This window comes from Siphateles boraxobius, unplaced genomic scaffold, assembly GCF_051911475.1.
Source record: "Siphateles boraxobius isolate OS27281-9 unplaced genomic scaffold, OSU_SipBor_1 13, whole genome shotgun sequence".
Lineage (NCBI taxonomy): Eukaryota > Metazoa > Chordata > Actinopteri > Cypriniformes > Leuciscidae > Siphateles > Siphateles boraxobius.
The window spans coordinates 27,954,851-27,976,002 of NW_027508733.1; the positions used below are offsets into that span (position 1 = coordinate 27,954,851).

The 21,152-nt window shown below is 39.2% G+C and overlaps 1 protein-coding gene across 14 annotated transcripts in view; it reads left to right on the forward strand.

The window, feature by feature from the left end:
• Positions 1-21,152, forward strand: part of add3a (adducin 3 (gamma) a) — a 113,942-nt gene that overhangs the window by 28,508 nt on the left and 64,282 nt on the right. For 6 of the 14 annotated variants that reach the window (XM_077226899.1, XM_077226907.1, XM_077226908.1 and 3 more), the window contains one exon: positions 341-393. The exons of 2 other annotated variants lie outside the window; for them this stretch is intronic. The gene's annotated coding sequence lies outside the window, so the exon portion shown is untranslated. Of the gene's footprint in view, positions 1-178; positions 253-340; positions 394-16,439; positions 16,809-17,362; positions 17,665-21,152 lie in introns of those variants that run through there. 6 more of the 14 variants (XM_077226901.1, XM_077226911.1, XM_077226912.1 and 3 more) reach the window with 6 other exon arrangements.

Consider the following 21,152-nt stretch of genomic DNA (forward strand, 5'->3'; position numbering starts at 1 on the left):
ATTCGTAGAAGAGGAGCGTTAAGCATGTGTGCAGGAGTTATATTTTTAAGATTCAAAGAGTTTTGCCTGGCTTACTCTCTATGTTTTTCCATTTATCGACTGAGAGGGTTGTCTAGGGAGTTGACTGTCTACGTTTTTTTAAAATGTTTTGGCTCTCGTGTGCATTCCAAGCGTTTGAAGAGATAACAAGGTACGTCAGGTCAGGGAGGAAGTGCACCTAGTTATTTGGAAGGCTTTGAGAGAAATCTACTGGTAGCTGATATTTTCTTTCTTTCTTCCTTCCAGCTGCAGCATTCATCACTTTGGATGATTGTTGTGTGTTTATTTTTGTTTATTTCAGGTGATCGAGCAGCGTGAACCCTAACAGGCGGTGTGATCTCAGGCTCCCAGCAGGTGAGTCTAAATAAAGCTCATTCTCACAGCGAGTCCTTCAATTGAACCTTGACTCGCAGCACCTTTTCATTCAACACACAGCGAGACGTTCCCTCAGGGTACGACCTTTGCTTGAGTCGGGAGATGCTTTTAGATCGGAATGTTTTTACAGGCTAAAAGTGAATATGCTGCAGTGTTTTGAAACGTTGACATAGTTCTACTGTACATATGCAAATTAGATCATATGCATTATAATTTGTCCACCACAATCTCACAGCAATTCGTAACTATTTTACATTGCGTTTAATTGATGACTAATTTGTACAAATTCATACGATCAGTTTAAACCCCAGTAACAGGTATGTTTTGGGGAGGGGTTGGCGGTTGTCATGGTTACTTTTATAAATCGCATGTTTTTCATACAAAATTGCCACCTCGTTAAATAGTTAAATTTTCTCGTGAGATTGGATTGGTCTGTCAAATATAAAAAGTAGCGCTAATTGATAGTGTTTCTAATGGCCATAGCCATTATAAATATCCTATTTATATATATATATATATATATATATATATATATATATATATATATATATATATATAATATAGATATACTCAATTTACCACAAATATGAAAGCACAAATTTATCCGTCAACTAAATTGTCAATAGATTTTAAAAGACATTGTTCTTTTGGTGTTGACATTTTTTGACCACAGTAATGTTAGCAAATTGGCCAAACAGGCAGATGCCGATAATCTCAAAATGGTAAAATATTGGCTAGTATATTGGTCCATGACTTGTCAATATTGATATAAATAATTTACACATCTTGTTACTCATTACTTTGAATGTTTTCTTAAAGTTTAGGAGTTGTAAAATATTGCAGAAAGTTGTAGTTTTTGTAGATGTTTGTAAAAGCTAACTGGAATGGACATTGATGCCTGTAGTTTTATTAAAGGGTTAGTTCACCCAAAAATGAAAATTGTCTCATTAATTACTTGCCCTCATGTTGTTCCAAACCCGTAAGACTTTTATTCATCTTCAGCACACAAATGAAGATCTATTTAATGAAAGTCGAGAGCTTTCAGTCTCTCCATTGGGAAGATTTTTTAAGTCAAGAACGATAGAAAAGACATCATTAAAGTAATCCATGTGACTGCAGTGGTTTTAAACTCAATTTTATGAACCGACGTGAGTGCTTTGTTTGCACACAAAAAAACATAATTTACAACTATATTTACAGAATAATACCCCTCCTGGATTGCTGGTCAATATTTTTGTAAATAAAGTGGAAAATTATGTTTTTTTTTTGTGCAAACAAAGCACTCGCATGACTTCATAAAAGTGAGGTTAAACCACTGGAGTTGCATGGATTCCTTTAATGATGTCTTTCCGTTCTGGACATTGAATGTGTAAATTGCATTGCTGTCTATGGAGGGACAGAAAGCTCTCAGATTTCATCAAAAATATCTTCATTTCTGTTCTGAAGATGAAGGAAAGTCTTACAAGTTTGGAACAACATGAGGGTGAGTCAGCCGTTTCCACATTTAAGCACAGTTTTGTCGTGTTGTCTGTTGTGCTCATTTTTCATAACTTATCAAATACCTTGTGCATCATGTAGCTACAGTTCCAAAACTCAGTTCTCACGCAAGCTTGCATGACTTTTCAGAGACAGAGGACAACATTTGGCCATAACTGACTCGATTAATAGAATTATTACATTTTGTGTCAGTTTAATGCTGTCAGCTTTAGGCGCTTTTCCATTACCAGCTCAACTCGACTCGCCTCGCTTTTCGCTCCGTTTTCCATTACAGATAGTACCTCCACAATAGTACCTGGTCGTCATAGCGACTTCACAGCTTCTACGCGACACACACCCGCTACCCACACACACACACAGGACAATGGAGGAAATCGAGCGTATACCTGTTTTTGATCCTCGGGATGTGGCTTATTCTCACAGCAAGTAGACCAAGTTGTTTCAGGAGAGGCTGAGGGCAGCTAAACAAAACACTGCTGAAAAAAACGCGGTGAACAGTGACGATTCTCTCTGACCAATCAGCAGTCTGCAGTGTTTCCACGTCACATTTTAGTATCGCCTCAGCTCGCTCATAACTTCGCCGGAGGTGACACGAAAAAAAGTACCCGAAAGCAGGTACAGGTACATCTTTTACACAGTGTAAAACCAAACAAAGGCGAGTCGAGTCGAGCTGGTACTGTGTAGTGGAAAAGCACCATTTGATTACATCAGACCCAGACCAAGTAAGGCTGTTTCTGTGAAAATGAGCACTTGAGTGGATGGTTGGTCAAGTGGCGTTTTGGGCCTTTTGTTTTCTTTTTTTTTAGTAAATGACATGGATGTAGTCAAGAAGACCTGGCGATAAGGTTTACAGTCCTGGAGCGGGAATCGCTGACGGCTGTAATGACCGCAAACCCAAAACAGGCAGTTTACAAGCTCCCCTCCCTGTCGCAGTCTCTCTCTTTTTCTGAGCACTTGTGATTAATTTAACATGTCTGCAGTTCTTCCCGCTCCTTCGGCCGCTGAGAGAGAGAGTGATGACGGCGCGTCCCTGAGCATTAGTGTGCTTTACGGGACTGTTGGGAGAGCCCTCAAAAACGACGTTTAAAACGCTTGGATTACACTTCCTGAGTGATTTCTGACGTCTGGGAAATGTTACTGAAGCCCTGTAGATTAACTAGTAAGGTTTGCTGGGCTTTAGTGGCATAAAATATAGGCCTAAATGTAGACAGTTGACTTGAAGCGAAGGCGATGTGGTTTTTGAGTGTCCATAAATCTCTTCTTGGGGTCAATAACTTAATTTGAAGTGTTGTTTCTAGTCTTTCTGATTCTTGGACTCTTGTTACAATGATGTTGCAATTCTGGGGCGTTTGAGGACACAGACTGGGAATTTTGGGAAAACGAACAGAGCTCTGTTCAAAGTAGCCTCGTGCTATATGTATGATAAGTTTATTCATGATGCGCATGTTCAGCGCACAAATGATGTCTGGAGGACATACTAAATGTTTTTCGCTTGTTTTAATTGCCTACCAGGCAAAATCTTAGGTTTGATCACTCAGTAAAGTAAACGCACATCTCTCATCAGCTCATTATAGTATTACTGTTGTTGTTTTAATTCAAAGATTTTCCATCATTTCAAATGGTTTTAGGCACCGCAAATGATTCATTATTAATAATTGAATACCTTTATTCTTTTTTTTCAGCTATAAATATAAAATAAATATTCACACAAAACAATAAATGCCAAAATGTGACCAACAATCTTTAGAGAAATTGATTAATAAATGAAGAACTAAAAAACAATTTGCAATTTGTTAATAAAAATTACTAAAAATCAAATCAATTACTAAAAACAGACAAGCAAACTGGAAATGCAGTATTAAGTTTATTAATCACTAAATTAGAAATTAATGATAGATAGAATGTTATTTATACACACACAAAAAATACTTTTTAAATGGACGGATTAAAATGTGTTCGTCAGTAATCACTTTTTATTTTTTGTTTTTATTCGAATTTTATTTATTTCCCATTATTTCTGTATTTTTGGTATTTTTTCAAGTTGTCTTTTTTAACTTTAGTCATCTGTGATCAATTCCACACTATAGGCGTAATAATCTGTCGCTAAGGTCTTAGTCTCAGTTTACTTGCTGAATGTGATTTTTGGCTAAACCCACATAATGCGACAGCTCTAATCAGGGTTACTGGTAAAGTGGATTTGGACTGTGTTGTTATCATAATCCCATAAATCATAGTTCATTGTAAGCAATGTGGATTTTGATGCGAAAAAGCACGGCGAGGGAGCTGTTTTGGATGATCCGTTCAGTGAGCAATCGTTTATAAAGTCCAAATAACACCGTGTCTTATCTTTCTCTCTCTGCCTCTGACACAATATGACATGTTTTATATCTTAATGAAAGGTGAATAACGTCTCGGGAGCAGTCCATCAATTCACAGGAGTTTTACGTCTTTGAACGACAAACAAACAGCGATTTCTGTCTGCAAACGCCTTTAACTGAACACATGAGTCTCATCGGCCGCTCTCTGCTGCCTCATTCTCTGGCTAGACTGCAGAAAACGTCCCCAATGACTACACTTTCCACCCTAGCCCCTCTCCTCCCTTCTTTTCTGTCTCTTTTGCGCTCTTTCACTGCACACGCATCTACAAAACCCCTTTGAGCACTGATATCCCTCCCCACCTCCGTTATGATGTAATTTGTGCAAGAGTTTGGGAGTTTAAACAGACACTTGCAGGGTATGAGTATTTTACCATGCTGCTGAAAGCAGTAACTTCACATTATGCCCAAACTGAGCTAAGTTGCGACTTAAATCCTTTGTAGTCATAATTTGGAAAGTGCATAACTTAGCTACATATTTATATACAAGTATAAGGGTGACCTTGAAAGAGTTTGGTAAGGTAAGATTAAATTGTGGTATTTTTTGGCAGGGCTGCAACTTTACCTTATCTAAATGAGCACATACTGTTTTTGTACAGTTTAGCAATTCTAAGCTAATTATAGTCACCTCAGCAGGGGTGGTAAAAGTACTCAAAAATTATACTCGAGTGAAAGTATATATACCTAAATAAAAAATGACTCCAGTAAAAGTAGAAAGTCCTCCATTCAGACATCACTTGAGTAAAAGTACAAAAGTATCCGATTTAAAACGTACATAAGTACCGAAATAGTAAATATTCAAACTGTAAATATCAATAATTAAACATTGCATATCACTCCCAAAACCATTGATCTGTTTTAATTGAACAAATTATTAGATACTGCAATTAAGAATTTGTTAGATTTGCAATCATAAGAGACAATGAAGCACCTTGCATCAATTCTAAACAATTTCATTAAGTTAAGTGACAGCATATTATGGTGCAATGACTGGTAGGCCATTCTTTGATACAAATTTTACAATTTCAATTCAATTATTGTGGTTTGATTCCGATCTTGATTCAATAGATTCATTTTGATAAATATTTGGTACAGTGGATGCATGTTAATTTTTAAATTAAGAAAATCTCATTTTTCTAGCCAACTAACATACTATGGTCATTAAATGTTTTTTTTCTTTTCCCTGAGGTAAATGTAACGTTATGTGACATTGTTCTCCAGCTGTTTTATTGACCTCTATCCGCAGTTGAAAAACACTGATTTATTGATATTATGTATAAGGTATATACATTTCGGTAAGTTGTACTGTATCTTTCAACATAGGCTAACTATTATTGTTCATTTGTGTTTATTTACAATTAACCAGTAGTAAAGAGATTAACGGCACCCCATAGCAGGCGCTAGCTATCGGTCACGTCACATTTAAAAGCTCCAAAACGGTATTTATTGTTTGAATTTCATTATAAAATTGACAGAATCTGAGAGCTGAGAATTTGTTCCATATCAAAAGTAACCTACTCTGTCCTGTCTGTCGGTGTCAGTGTCCTCTTTGCTTCGCGAATTTTCTCTGCGTGAGAAAATGGATGTGTGTCGTGAGAGCGTGTGGAAAGTATCGATTGCGTGAGTCACATTCTGAATGAGTGAGAGTTGGCAGCTCTGCAATAGACATGTTCCATAACATTAGCTGCATCAAACAGAAGACGTGCAAGATACAAGGGATCTCGGGATCATTGCTGGGCAGAGCTGCACCTTCACCTGTTTCTGCGGTCATCTTCCACAATGGCGAACTGACTGCTATGTGAGCGTATGCTGGCAAAGAGCTTGCGCGTTCTTTTTTTCAAAATAAAACCATGTTTTTCATTGGTTTGGAAAGCCAGTGTATTAAATACTTGGAGCAGGCATGTGGAAATGTAACTGAGTAGTGGAGTAAGAGTAAAAGTAGATGCAAATAAAACATACTCAAGTAAAGTACAGATCCCCGAAAAAAATACTTAAGTAAAGTAACGAAGTATTTCTACTTTGTTACTTACCACCACTGCACCTCAGTTCTAACCCTATCCCTAAAAGAATATATACTTAATAACTGAAGAATGAGCTGGTGTGACGTCATTCTGAACGAAATCAGGCCAAAACGAAGTGTGAGATTGTTTCTGGAGTTCAAAACCGCTTGCCAAGCGAACTTGGTTCATGCTGGCTGGGAAAGGCTTTCGAACTACCATTGGACCGTGGCGAATATGTAATACGTGGGTGTGGCTCTGAGGCTCCGCCTTATTTGACGTGGAAATCTTCTCCTGTTCAGTCCGATGAGGTCAAATGCGAATAAAACTTGAGAGTTTAAAAAAAAACACTGGAGAGACGCTATATAGTAGAAATAGAAGTTTTAATTCTAATTGAAAGTGACACTGACACTGTTTTATCATGTATAATACTGTTAAGTTGCTTTATTTAAAGCAATCTATTGTAAAAAGTGCCCTGTAAATAAATGTGTCGTGACTTTACTGGAGTGCCGAATTGGAGCTTGTGCAAACATATCCATATCGCTATGATCTGATGCTTTCTATTCTGTTTCTGTTGTCTCACCACTTTCTTTGTTTTCATTTTTTTTTTTTATTAAGAGGAAGTGCGCAGTACATATTCACATATCTTCATCGAATGTACCTCACAAAACTGAGGCAGCAATAGAGCAAGCTTTGGTGAAAAAAGGAAATATTTATTTACGCCAATGCTAATTTCTTGCTGGAAATTACATCAAAAGTGGAAAAAGTTGGTCAAAAACGCACTCAAACTGAACACCAACCGCAACTTTCAGACGCCATCTTTATATTAACTGTTGCAGAATGTGGATTGTGGGATATCAAAGGCAGTGAAGGATAAATCTGCTGCCTTCAAAACTCGATCAGATGAAGGCATCTCAGGAGACAGGAAGTGAAGCTAACATTGGATTCGGATGGGCCTTGATGCCTTCCTACCTTGGAATAAGTTTTCCGGAGGCAGCATTTTTAAGCTTTCGGACACAGCCATAGCCATTTAAAGTATACTCCATTTGATAGTGTGCGTGAACAAGGGGACTAGAGCACACTAGAGAGCTTCATCTTTGTCCAGTGTTTGTGTCCAGTGTTTGTCTCTGAACTCTTTATTAAAAGTAGAGTTGCATGTATCTCTCTTAACCCCTGATACAAGTGCTTGTCATTCCGTGCATCTATTGTTGTTGTTTCTCCAGTACTTTGTTGTTGTTTTTCTGTTTCTTGAAGAAACAGCCAGTGTTGCCAACTTTTGGACAAAATTAAATTCTCAATGGACAAAATTAAGTTCCACCCTGTATTTTAATTGTTCGAGAAGCCGTTTCACTGATATATAATAGGGAAGAAAAGACTATCACAACTTCCGTTTCCGACTTAATGTAGACAGCCAGGCAATCTAGCTTTTGGAAAGGAGCCCGTGTCTTACATGGATAGATGATATTGTAAAGCTGTTGATTTCTCTGCTCTGTGGTCTTGTAATGTAATAAGATCCTGACTGCATAAAAGGACTCACTCCCACTCAATACAGTCTGTCGAGTGACTTCACTGCTCTAGAATGCCGAAAACACAGTTAAAACTCAGACACTCTGTATTGAGGGTGGGATTATTGTGTGTGCGTGTGATTATCCAGTTGGGTGTTTTCCTCACAGGCAGCAGCTGAGTTAACCATGATGGCTCATGGATCTGCACTGCACCGTTGCTCTGCTGCATGTAATTGCACGTACAGTATGTTTGCGTCTGTGTCTGTATTTACCGAAGGCAACTTCAAAGGGCCCTTGTGGCAGTAAACCAAAGGTTGTTGCGCACTTACTGGAATCGTTGCTGAAAAAACAGCAAGATTATGCTTGTCCGAGTAATCTGAAGTGATAGCAGTGATCGATCATGAAAACATTAATTGCATGACTTGACGTCAAAACATTAATTTTTCAGACAATTAAGGCCCCGATATACTCACGACAAACTTTTTTCGTTATTTGTTTAGGGGTAATGCGAAGCTCAAAATATCTTAGCAGCAATATACTGTTATTGAACATCTGACGTCGCCCACACTGCTGAGAGTGGCATTTAGATGAGTATGTAAATCTGTGCTGTGTGCTTTCCTCTCAATAACAAAATAAACACACAACAAAACTGAGAAAACGGCAAGCATTTTTCCTAATAAAGCGTAAGAAAAGCATCTTATCTGAGCGATGTGGATGTTTGCACGAGCTCTGCAATTCAGCACTCTAGTAAAGTCACGTACGTTTATATATTTATAGCGTTTTCGATTGCTTAAAATCAAGCAGCTTTACCGTATTAAACATGAAAAACAGAGTCAGTGTCTCATTTCATCAGAAGTACAACTTAATTTTCTACTATAAAGCAGCTCCTCCAGTGTGTTCATGTTTTCACTCACGGACGTCTGATCGCAACGCACTCTTGAGGAGAAATGAAAGAACTGGAAAAGAATTCCAATTGAAAGGCGGAGACTTGGCGCACACGTACATATTACGTAATCGCCATGGACCAATAGTAGAACAAAGGAGTTTACCAGCCGAATCAAACTTTTCTGGTACTCCAAACGAAGTTCGTTTTAGACTGATTTTGTTCGAAATGACGTCAGATCAGTTCGATTTCACTTGAAGTATATTGGGGCCTTTATACACAGCTTTATAGACAAATATATTATATACTTAACGAATAAATATGTTTTTAAAATAAATTTTGGCATTTATATCCAGCATGGTTTTTTATTTTTATTTTTTTACTTTTTCAATGCGATATGGCTCAGAGCGACTGTGTTTACATGAATACTTGACATTTTGAATGAAGAATTCAATTAGTACTGAGAGGCGGCTTTATGTGCATGCATTTTGAGTGTGAGCAGAAAATCTGCGGGAATTAATAAAATTATGCTCCATGTGGACAATCCCATACTGAAATTCAAGCCCTGTAACGCCAACAATATTAATCCGGAGCAATTAAAGCAAGTGAGTGACAGGAGGCGGGTTTGTTTGTCAACTCGCTGTCGGAGAGATGAGAAGGAGACAAAACGCAGCTGGTATCGTGTATCTATTGTTCAGAAAATGAGTATTAGAAGCGTTTCAGATATTTCAGTATCGAAAAATCGATATTTTTGACAAATCTACATTGCATTTAGTTTATTATTTCAGATGCCTTTTTATAAGACTACTTAATTTTATATTATAACTCAACCTGCCAAGGTGGCTAGCAGGAGTGACGGCTTTACACGCCACTGCTGAAATCATTTGGCGGGTTGACCGGGGTTAATGTCAATCCCTGACAATGGCTGCGTTTACACTTGGCATTAACATGCGACCTGTATCCGGATGTTGTCCACATGCACACTGAAAAGACAAGTGTAAACCCGCTTCTGATGGGAATGTTATCCGATCAGCGTGTCCAGGTTCGGAGGTAGCCGAGGACGCATTGTGATCAGATCTCAGTGTAATGTAAACGCAATCTAGCCAACGTGTCTGCATTCACAGGTGGACGTCATATAAATCCCCGCCCAGTGTCCCCGCGTGGCTGTCAGAAAATAATGAACAGATGCAGTTTAGACAAATTAAACTTATTTGAACCTTACATTAAACATTGTACTACATGATACTATGTGTGTAATTTTTCATTTTAATTGTGCAACATTAGGCTTTCTGAACGAGGCGATCGCCTGTACAATCACAGTCAGACATGAGATTTTAATGAAGAGCTGCACGCTTCTTTGACAGGAATAATCGGAATCAGATTTTTTTAATGTTTTTAAATATTGAATGTTTTTATTGTTTCAGCATGTTTATCAATCTCCCAGATATTGCAGTCTATAACCTTAAACTAAGATGATCGATGATGTGACTTGTTTAACATGATTAACCCAGTTATTTTTGTATGATCAACTCTGGAAGTATTCCTTTGTTCAAAAAACTTAATTTGATCTAAGACTGGAAATTGCATAGGAAAGTAAAGTGAGTGAGGGAAAGCAATTGGGACATTGTTTAATTGGTATCACCTTTACTCTTAATCTGGTGTCGTGCCACAGACCTAATTTAAATATTAAGCAGGAAACAGAAATCCGATCGGTTATCCAGATACAGAGGCTACTTAATGTGAACAAATGTAAACGCGCCATGTCTTGATTGGCTAATGATCAGATCTGCTTGATCGGATCACAGTGATCGCTTGTTAATGCCAAGTGTAAACGCAGCCATAGATGCTTATTAATTATATCAGATCTCAAACACAGAGTGTTTTTACACATTTTAAGTCAACATCCGTGTCTTGGCACAGGAAATGTAAATGACCATTGTGGCGAAGGACGGCCGAGGGACGTGAGACAACGCGCGAGGCCGGTGGTGCGATTGCTAATAAGCAACACCTGTGAAGCACACCGGTCTCACATCTCTCACGGAGGAGCGGAAGCATAAAGGAGGAGCGACGACGTTGATGATAGAGAGAGGAACAGGCCTGTGTTTTAGTTGTGTTTTTGTATTTTATTTTAGACAGCAGTTGTCCGCGAGGGGCTGCTGGCAGTTCTTTGTTTATTTTCGGTTGCCAGCAGTCGTCCGCGAGGGGCTGCTGGCAGTATTTTTTTATTTTTATTTTTTAAATAAAGTTTATTTGATTGTTCGCCGGTTTCAGCCTCCTTCCCTGAACATTGCTACACTGGTGCCGAAGCCCAGGAAGAGAAGGAACGCGCTGTCAGAGAGTCCTCGCCGCTGTGGGGAATCCGCGGTGCCATCGAGCATGGTGCGCGAGTCGCCGCCGCTCGCCGTGGGCCGGAGCCTGCTGCCATCCGCCGGGCAGGGGAGGAGCAGTGAGCGGGGGACTCGCGGCCATGGACGCTCGAGGCGGTGCGCTGGAGTGAGTTGCCAGGGGGACTGTCGAGCTCGCTGCCGGCCGCCTGGGAGTTGGAGGGGCGGCTGCCGTCCGGGAGGGAGCAGGGGAGTCGCCGCCGCTCGCCGTGGGCCGGAGCCTGCTGCCGTCCACCAGTGAAGGGGAGGAGCAGGGAGCGGGGGTCTCCTGCCGTCTGCCCTAGAGCCCAAGGAGCCGTCGCCGTCCACTGGGCGGCGGAGGAGTGTCGAGCCGTCCACCGAGGGCTACCCAGCGTCACCGCCAGGCACCGCGGAGGAGATTTTTTTTTTTCTCTCCCCTCTCTCGATCTGTCGCTCCTCATGCTTCCGTCTCCGTTTCCCTCGGCTTGTCGGTCCATACCCCCCAGGGATCGCCACCGCTAGGGAGTATGTGGCGAACAGGACGGCCGAGGGACGTGAGAGAACGCGCGAGGCCGGTGGTGCGATTGCTAATGAGCAACACCTGTGAAGCACACCGGTCTCACATCTCTCACGGAGGAGCGGAAGCATAAAGGAGGAGCGACGACGTTGATGATCGAGAGAGGAACAGGCCTGTGTTTTAGTTGTGTTTTTGTATTTGTATTTTATTTTAGCCAGCAGTTGTCCGCGAGGGGCTGCTGGCAGTTCTTTATGTTTATTTTCGGTAGCCAGCAGTCGTCCGCGAGGGGTTGCTGGCGGTATTTTGGTTTGTTTGTTTTATTTTAAATAAAGTTTATTTGATTGTTCGCTGGTTCCCGCCTCCTTCTTCCCTGAACATTGCTACAACCATAGACTTGTGGGCCCTGTTGAAAAATACTGTTTATCTAACATAAACCCAAAATCCATCAAAGAAATAGAAAAAGGCTTGCAAATATGATTCTATTCCAACAATAGAGGTCTCATAGCCGCTTCTAGGGAAATTAAGCATAGGCGGCTTCACAATCATACATTTTAAAAGCTCTGTTTTTAAGATGCCTGTAAAACACAACTTTTTTAGTAGCTTGAAACCTGAATATACGCAATACTTAGTTTGATGGTGATGAACAGCATTTTTCTCTCTCTGTGGTGAAGTGCAGCTGCAAATTCTTCATGTTTAGTCAATGTCAGTGCTGCTGAATAGTGCCCAAATCTGTTAATCCAGTCTTTTTTGTTTCATTTGGTATTTTGCAAGCCCCCTAAAGACCCAAATCATTGATATAATACTTGAGTATGTAGTTCACCACATGCTAGTGTCAATTAAACTCTGATTAAGTTAACTTAATGTAAAATAATTCAAACTTAACTTGATATGGGTTGCACTGCCTTTTGTATGCAGTCTAGATAGGAGGCATAAAGTATGCACTTGTTGGATGGCAGCCAGTCTGTGATTCCTTCCCGTACTTATCGAAGTGTACACTATAGGTCATGCGTGCTTGGTGCCTGATTGCTTTTTATATGGCATTCACACTTCATTAACAAGTTGGCCAGTCAAATATGTCAGAGAGCAATAATTAATTGTGGCTAGATGTAGGCGTATGCCACAAATTGACTGTAAATTTTGAAACAAAGACGTTAAGGAGTCCCCACAGACATTTTTTCTAATCAGTTGTTTGGCAGTTGACATTTGGACACTTCAGTAGACCTTTGCCATGGTAATTCATTTTTGACAGGAATGAAAACGGGGCTGTGAGGGATAGAATACAGTGCGTTCAATTAACTATACTGTTGTTTAACAAAATACATTTCATCAGCTGTACAATCCGTCTTTATGGAAAAAACTTTCAGTGGTCAAACTCCATAAAACCATTTTAAAAGTTGTGATTTGTGAAAATTATGTGACCTTGGATCTTTATGCAGTGCGTGCCATTGTAAATATAATTTTCATCTGCGTTAAATTCAATATGACGTCTAACCTGACTAGGGCCTTTAGACATACAGCATGCTATCAGCTAATTGTTCAATTTGGTTGCAGCATTGCTGCAATGTGTAATGTGTGAATGTTTTTCATTTATTATTCGTCCCCATGGAAAAGATGAAAGTATGGCCATTACTCAAGTAAACAGATTTGACTTCCCCCTACAGCGTTATGTAAATTCTACTGAGCTGCTTATTCCTGGCTAATTTTGCATACACACATCTGGATGTTGACCTTTTGTAAGACGGTGTCAAACTCCTTTGAGTAAAGGAGTTGAGGGGAGTTGCAACTACAAATCTGTAATGTTTTGAAGATGCATGTTTTAAAATGGGTTTCAGATGCAGAAAATTTAGAATAGCGTCCAAATCCATTTAAGGCAAGTTAGGTGTGATGGCCATCTTGGTGACACCCTAAGCAGCTAATTTCTGTTCACAGCAGTATAGCTGTTGTTTAGTTAAATAAGGAATGACTAAATTCATAAAGACTGTTTATCAAGAGTATGTCAATAACATATTTCAAATCAGTCAAGAAATGTGACCAGGCCCGGTTCTAGGGGGGTGCTAAGCCAAACACAAGCAAGTGCACCCTCAGTTAATACTGTAATAATATATAAGCGAAATAAATTTGGCAAATGCTCCAGTGCATGTTTGTGTTTGCGCTTTGGAGAACATAAAATGTATCTATTTACGAAGTGTTTTGGCAGCGGTGAGCAATGTAGCCATGTGGTGCCGCATAGGTGTTGATCTCTTGAACGCAATAACCAATTAGAGATGATTAAGTTAGTCAGAATCCACTCACTGGTCAAAACGCAAGAGTTTTTATTCAGAGCTGTGTTATGCAGGCTCGCAAAACCTCTCATTAACAATCAAAGTGTTGACACGACGATGTAAGTAAGAGATTTATTGTGCATTGTTGGCAGCTTCATTGATTATAACGGAACATTGTGATATCACGATGAACTGACAAAGCAACAGCGTTTTAGTTAAATATGACAGAAAGAAGCACCCTCCGTGATTTGATTCTGGAACCCGGCCTGAATGTGACCAAGAAAAATTAATAAATTTAGCCTTTTTGAGCTCCAATCATGCTAAAATAGTTAATAAGATGATTGGCTGTTTTAACAAAGTATTGTTTGTGTATTCCTATAGCTTGTATTCCTACAGCCACTATTTTGAGCATTGCAATGTCTGTAATATTTTGGTGCCAAGATATGAATGGGGCCCCACATAAAGTGCCCACCTGCATGTCTGTGATCTTCTGATGCAGAAATATGGTAGGGGTACTCTAAGGGCCCATATCATGAAGCGTCTGCTTTTCCAATGTCCAATATCTGTATGTCAGTGTCAGTATAGGCAGGTTTATCATGTTTTTTTTATTTTTAGGTTATTGTGCCTGAGGGCATCGGTGCCGCGGGCTTGGTTTCAGAAAAATCTAAATCATTGCTAAATCTACCGGATTTTTCATATCAACAGAAAAATACCAGAATAAACTGGCTTCATTTGAGACTCCATTGCTTCAGAGCGGTCATATTTAATGATATGCTGAAGCCCGCCCCCCTTGGCGGTGATGGGATTGCTTACAACATGTTTGTGACGTAGAGAACAAGGGCAATTTTAAACCGTGTTTTTGAGACTGTCTTTGGCTCACTGCAGTTTTTAGGGGAAAATAATCACCAATGGTATTGACTGATGAATTTGGATGGGGTTTGTCTTAAAGCACTTTAAAAACACCACATAGACTTGTAAACAACATTTAAACACTTGATTTTTATTACCTATCCTTAACTATCACATCATTTTTGTTGCGTAACTCTTAAAAATACCATACAGAATCTTCCAGCTTCTTGTCAACTTTTGGACTGCAAGAGACTTATCCTCCTGCTTGAATAATTGGTTGCATATTGATTTTTAACATCCCCCGAGAGACCCAAACTTGCAGAGGCCCCACTGAGGGCTTTCATTTGAGTTTTTTGTGGTAAACAGTACACAGTCATACTTTATCCTCCCATAACTGTTGTTCTTCACTGTCTCCTTTGGTCAGCACTCCCTTGCAGAGCTCGGCAGTTCACTCAGCAATTAAAAAGACATCAGGAACCACCGGTTGTGTAGAAAAGAGCTCTACTTGGATGTTTTGCTTGTATTAGGCTGTCCCATTTGAGATGATCGTCGGCATTTTTTTAAATTTAGTTTACGTCTACAGCACTTGCTTTGGTCTTACAGACTCCAACAGAAGCTTTTGAGACAAACTAGACACATTTATCGATGACTTACTCAGCAGAATAGTATATAGGCCAAGTTATTCAGATGCTAATTCAATGTCACTCTCTTTGTGCCTCTTCAGTTAACAAATTGACCTTGGGACAACCGTTTAACAATACTAAAAACCCATTAAGATGATACAACCAATTGGGAGCCCCACTTTTTGTTCTGAAAAAATGTTGCTGGAGAAACTAACCTGGCACTGTCAAGAGCTTCTTTACAATTACCGACACTGGAGTAAAATTAGTTGCACTTCTGGTTTCAACTCACATGTGGGGCATTAACCGACTCCAGAGATATGCATTGAGTTTGGTTTTAATGGATGTGAGTTTATGAAGACCGCAAGATTGGGTTTTGTGGGGTTGCTGATTATACAACAAATGAGATGTAATGAGTATTTAGTACATTTACTCAAAATACATGGTATTGCAAAATATATTGGTACCGTATCGGTTATTGGCCAATATTACTGATTTTTTAAAAATGTATTTATCTGTATCAGTCTGTATTAGATATTTAATTTTCACATTTAAATGACCTTTGCTGTAATCTAACACTCACTTAGAATTAAGCTTTAAAAAACAAATAAACTAATAACATTGTTAAATATAATCTTTTGCCAATTTAAAAATGAATATCCATTTTTCATGCTAAACATTTTAATTTTGTGTTGCCCTACATTTTCAAGTTCTGAGGATTGTTTTGTAAATTAATTTAGACAAAATAGTTTAGAATTTTTTAATATTGTCCAGTTATCAGCCATACCAATTATTGGCCTATCGGTATTGACCAGACTTGCAATATTGGTCCATACATATCCGGAGTGGATATAATGTTAAAATTGGCAAGGTTTTTATCAGGTTTATCTCTGTCCATGTTAGTTCCCCATTTCTGATTGTGTATCTACAAAGCAAACTCTTTGCAGTCTTTCAGCTTTGAAGGCAGTGTTACTTTGTAAGACGGTTTGAAAGCTGCTCCGGCTTTGTTGCGGTCTGATGCTGGGCATTGTTCGGACAGGGTAACCCTTCAGAGACCAATGAATACCACATCTGAAGAAAGTGAGAAGACAAGAGTGTGGGGAGGGAGGAGGGGGCCATCTTTTTTTCTTACCCTGGTAGTTTTTCATTTTGCATCCCTGCACCTCCCTTCAGCTCCAGAAAAGACTGCCAGAAGACCAAAAGAGGCAGAATCGGAGTGAAAAAAGACTACAGCCTTAAACTTGAACAAAAGCCAGCCAGCAGGGCTTTATTGCTGCAACGGCCTTCGTCAATGTGCCAGGAGAATTTTAATCAGAGATCCCTCCCTTATGTGTGTGTGTGTGTGTGTGTGTGTCTCTTTCTCTCTTTCTGTTTCTGCCTCTCTCTCTATCAGTCTCTCCTAACCGTGTGAGATGAGTATTGTGGTATCTTCTCCAGTGGAGACTGGAGAGCCCATGTAGGAACTCTGGATTTTTTGTGCTTTGAGTTTGAGAAGTGTGAGGAGAGACAAAACCTTGAGAACAGGAAGTCCTGGAATTCGAGCAGGTGAATTTTTCTGTCTGTTGCGATTTTTCTTCTGTGCTGAGGTTAGTGTGCCTTTAATCTCCTCTGCATTTTTGAGGTGCATTCCTTTGCATCGCAGTTCTGGTCCAAAATAAATGCCGAGTCACCTTGCCAAGCGCCACTGACCTGATAAGTCTGCATTTTTTCATAGATTTCTCTTGAAAGAATTACTTTGAAAAGTTGTATTTCAATGCTTTTGCATTGGCTCACCAAACTTGTGGGTTCTCTCAAAACTTTCATTCCTCCAAGAAATTCGCATATTTGCTCGCAAAACTTTTGCATTCTCCCAAAAGGTTTACAATTTGGATTCCCCTGAGAAACACATACCTTTTAATTACTATCTACAAACTTTTATTTTAATTTCACTTTCTTTTCATTTCACTATCCTTTCAGATTGAGTGTACATATGAGCTCTTGGATCTTAGCGGTGGAGGTGTGTTGTTTGTATATTGTTGAATTCAAACTGAATTCTCAGAGCTATCATCTTGCAGTCGGGCAAATAAATAACTCATTAGCGTACAAGGCAGCGACCCTGGGGCCGAATCCAACTCCGAATCAAAGTCAGATGGACTTGCCTCAGCAAAGCTCTCTCTTCCTTAGAACCTTGACGGGTAGATCTTTGTGCAGGTCAGGGTGTCGACAATGTGCTTCAGTTTAATAGCAAAAGGAGCCACTTTGCCTAAGGGGCGACTTTTTGTGTGTGTATTGTTTAGCGAAGGTGCAAAAGTGTATTTGATGTAAACTGATTCTGAAACAAGGCCCTGCCGTGTCATTTCACTTATCCAAACACTCTTTGCCTGAAGGCAGCATGCAATGATTTGAGTACGGCAGTCAGCGGGTGAGTTTCTTTCATATGTTTTTGTATACTGACGTGATCTTAAGTGGGCATAAAAGCAGGTTGCTCGCAGTGCCTTTGGCCCATAATGCTCTGTGTTTCCAGATGAATGGGTCCTGTTCATAGATGAAATGCTGTGAAAACCACACCAGTCCACATGATTGCCGCTGCCCTCTTTATAAATCTCATGCCCTGTATGTGTTTGAGAGGAAGAATCCTGAATTGTTGAGCTGGGTATTCATTAAGGTTTGATTTGATTCTGGTGATGAAATCCTTTTGATTTGATTTGATTCTGATTCATTTGGGTCTATTTCAGTTATGATATTCATTTTACTTGCATATAAAAGAAATTCTCTTTCTTCTAGAGTAAGTTATACAGGGCACTGTGTCAGACTATTCGTTAAAAGGATTGGTTCATAGGAGTCATTTGTTTTGAGCATTCGGACTACACTGGTCGTTCTGTATGATTTGAGTCACTAAAAAGAACTGGTTTATATTCTTATTTAGTCATTTGTTTGTGAATCAGACAATATTGTTTGGTGTTGTATGTTCGATTTTGCATGCAGCCTGATAGAATAACTCAGTTGAAAGACATTTATTTCCATTATTTTGAGGTACAGTCTTTTTTTTATTGAAAAACATTTACTTGCCGTACTGCTGGAGGATGTTATCTTGCCCCAAACGGTTGACGTGCAGACATATTTCTTTTGCTGTTTTACAGATTTTAGGTCTCTCACTGATACCAATACAATTTCCCAGGACAGCTTTTTCTGTAATATCCGTCCAGTGGTTAGAAACTGTTATGCCTGGTATTCCGAAAACAAGTTTTGAAATCATATACAACACATTGTGATAAATTTAAAAAGACCCTTCTTTTTTTCTAATGTCATATTGGAACATATTTATTGTTTCCAGTTTCACAACGATGGATCTATTAGTGTTGAAGTAAGAATATGTTGATATACTTGAGACTTGATTATTTGGAGAAAACAAAACCATAAAATCTGAGCAGGTTTCATATTTGTTTGTCGCTGAAGTTTGAGCTGAAAAAATGAAAACGAATGTAAGCGTGTGAACCGTTGTCAAGGTGTGTAATTACGAAAAAGCTTTTGCACTATTTGACGGTCAACGTGTCAAGCAATGGGAAAGCGGGAGAGCCTCTGTGTCCTCAGGCTAGCCATAAATCATTCTTTTATCCATTTTAAAGTGTGAAAAGATGCTGTCACTCAGCTTCACAAGCTCCACCCACACATCACAGAATCCTAAGAGCTACTCGGATATGTGCACAGATGTCATTAAAGAGTCAATAAACTGGAGTGAGTGCCGCTTTCCCCATTATCGAAATTCCTGACGACCGTCCCAAGAGATTTAAAAGCTACACTTCAAGAGAAATTTTGCATTTTGCCAAAAGCCAGACAATATCCAGTTGCCTGTGGTTTCAACGCTAGCAGTAAATTACTTAACGTTAATACTTTTGTTCTGTAAATTGGGATCTGAAATCCACACTGGCACTATAAGAGCTGTAAATCAAAAAAAAAAGTTCTTTAGATCTCTGTAGTACTATGATTTTAGGTGATATTTTCAACACTACTTTCAATGTCATAAATAATGCCTAATTTTTACTCCAAGATATTCAGTGAATATAGCATTCATTTTAGGTTTTTCTTTGGGATTGTAAATCATCACAAGTAGTCACACAAGTATTCAGTATAGTAATAGCCTCACAGAAGCGTTATAAATAAACCAACATGTAGTATATGGAAGTGTTTGATAATGTATAGTCTGCAGAATGTAGATCTTCAGACCGCATTGTCTCTTGGTTTGGTTTTTTTTTTTTTTTTTTTGAGTCAAAAAAATTCTCATTTTTGACTCAATAAAATGGACAGCCAGTAATGTTTTTGGGCTACAGTAGGTCTTGGTATCTGGGTCTTGATGTGTCTAATCTTGGTTTTGGGTCTGGGGGTCTATCTGTGGTCTGGTTTTAGTTTGGATGTGGGTCTTGGGGGTCTGGTTTGGTTTGTCGGAGACGTGGTTTAGAGGTTAGCGCATGATCTGATGTTCTTCTTTATGTGCTTATATTAAAAGTTTTGTGGATTTTAGTCCAAGTCTGTTAGCATTGTGGCTAATCATTATGCTAGAGCCCTCCTGCATGTTGACAATTCACTTTTAGTAGACACGCAACTGTTCAAATGTTTGGGGCCAGTAAGGTTTTTATTTTCATTTTGAAAAATAAATTAATACCTTTATTCAGCAAGAGCACATTAAATTGATCAAAAGTAACAGTAAAGACATTTTTAATATTATAAAAGATATTGAGTATATTTTCTATTTCAAATAAATGCTGTTCTTTTTTCCCCCTCAATATTACTGTTTTTACTGATCAAGTAAATGCAGTCTTTGTGATTATAAGAGACTTCTTTCAAAAACATAAAAGAAAAATCGCACCTACCCCAAACTTTCGAAGGGTAGTTATGCATTTTACAATTTCCAGTTATTATCTTCTGGCAAATCAGAACAAAATACGATCAGATAAAAAGTTTGGGCTCAGTAAGATTTTGATGTCTATTGGTGACTCATCCTGCACTCACTTATTTTGTCCAATCACATGCTCTCTAGAAGCAGAATGACCCTCCCCCTCATTCCATCTGCCGCAATCTAGTTACTATCAAATCATGGTTTGTAGCTGTGACATAACTAAAGACCTTTTCTTAAAAAAATAAAAATAAAATAATACTAGTCTGTGATCAGATGTTTTCCCTATTCTGGACAAATCCTAACCTGAGATGTCATGTGACTGATGGTAGGATTCATGCATGCTGCATTGACACAGAGTGTAAATGATGTCATGTAACATTCCCTTCATTCAGCCTTTGCCATCCTTTAGTCATTTGATCACTTTGCTTTTAAAATTAAACAACAGGAAACGTTCCTCTCCCTCTGTACTTGCAGGTAACAAATGGTTGTGTGTGTCTGTGTGACCACGTATGTGTCTTGGCGGCCCGTAGCCCCTAGAGTGTGTGGACTAATGGTGTTTGTGTGAGACAGATTGAGTAATGTGGACTCAGGCTTCATGATAAACTGAACCAAATGTATTCGGGTTGGGTCTGGGCTCACGGGCCGGGACTCACGGCATTCTTCTGCAGTGATGTAGATGTGACATGCTTTCAACAATCAAAGAAAAGAAGAAAAAAAAATACTTTTATGCTCAGAAAGAGTTTGTTTATGAACACGCTGAAGTTATTTTTGTGTCATTGGGCTGGATTCTGATTGATGGTGGGTGGGGGAGCCTGATTTGGCAGTAAGAGGGATTAACCCATGAGGATATGTGTATGTGGGTCTGGTTTCACTTGGAGCTCATTTGGAGGACTATGGCGATGTAGAAGTTAATCAGCGTTTCTTTGCAGCAATATAAAGTTCTTTTAGGTAGGCCTAGAGATTTACTTGAGCAACCTTCCTATGTTTTTGTTTTTGCTCTTTAATTCTGGACTATA